This window comes from Ceratosolen solmsi, unplaced genomic scaffold, assembly GCF_000503995.2.
Source record: "Ceratosolen solmsi marchali unplaced genomic scaffold, CerSol_1.0 scaffold6, whole genome shotgun sequence".
Lineage (NCBI taxonomy): Eukaryota > Metazoa > Arthropoda > Insecta > Hymenoptera > Agaonidae > Ceratosolen > Ceratosolen solmsi.
Genome location: NW_011948414.1, coordinates 16,002,516 through 16,003,705, shown reverse-complemented (window position 1 = coordinate 16,003,705; position 1,190 = coordinate 16,002,516).

The window sequence follows — 1,190 nt, the reverse complement described above, 5'->3', positions numbered from 1 at the left end:
CGGTATGAATTAATTCTATCGCCTCTGGTAATAAAACGATCTGTGAAACTATCATGATTAATAAAAGAATAAAATAATAAAAGAAATCGATAGAAGAATAGATGGCAGTGACAAGATGATGAAGAAGACAGAAGAATAAGATTAATAATAGTAGCGAAAATATCAAATAATATAATATTAATAATAATAAAATAATATAATAATAATAATAATAATAATAATAACAGATATAGCATATAGTAGTCACGGATGACTAAATTAATGCGAAACGCATTGAGTAATAATCGACTGTTGCACGTTTCGAATAAATAATGATTGAAGTGAGTACATGCAAGACTATAATATGTTTTGTTGTTATCTCGTTCTATCTCTCTCGGGGCTGGTATACCATGAGAAAACCACTTGATTTTTTTTTTTTGCAAGACTCGACAAGGCTGCTTGCACATTAAAAAGCCGCACTGTTCGCGATAATAGGTTAATCAGTAATCAGTATAGAATCAATAATATTATCAATCATAATATAATATAATATAATATAATATAATATAATAATAAAATAATAATAATAATAATAATAATAATAATAATAATAATAATAATAAACTAAATCTATAATAACATTTGCTTTCATGTATAAATTAAACGAAAACATTCTCCTCGTCTAAGGAAGAGTATATATAATATATACAAAATGTATTCGATTCTCAAAAAAAACCACGTCACATTTTTACTTTCTCCTCTCCCACTATCTTTATATCTCTACTTTTAATCCCCCCCCCCCTCAATCCCTCCCCCCCCTCTCTGTCATTCTCTCTCTGTCTCTTTCGTACAATCAATTTTTTTTCATTCTCTGTCTACTATATACTTCTTGCACTATCTACTTCAATAGGCACTTTTTAATGTATCAATCACGATCGAAATCTTTATTTGCATTAGTACATTTATTTTGCATATTATATTAAAAAAAAGATTGCTTGCGTCTTTGTTGCTAAAGATTAATTTATTTTTTTTTTTTTTTTTTTTTGGTTTTTTTCATACTTCAATTAGTCCATATTTTTAGATTCTTACTTGTAAAATGAGATTAGAAAAGAGAAGATAAAATGGACACTCATAAATACAATTTATCGGCTATTGCAATAATAAAATATCACATTTTTTTTTAACGGGGAAAGAACAATGTTGCGGTGAAA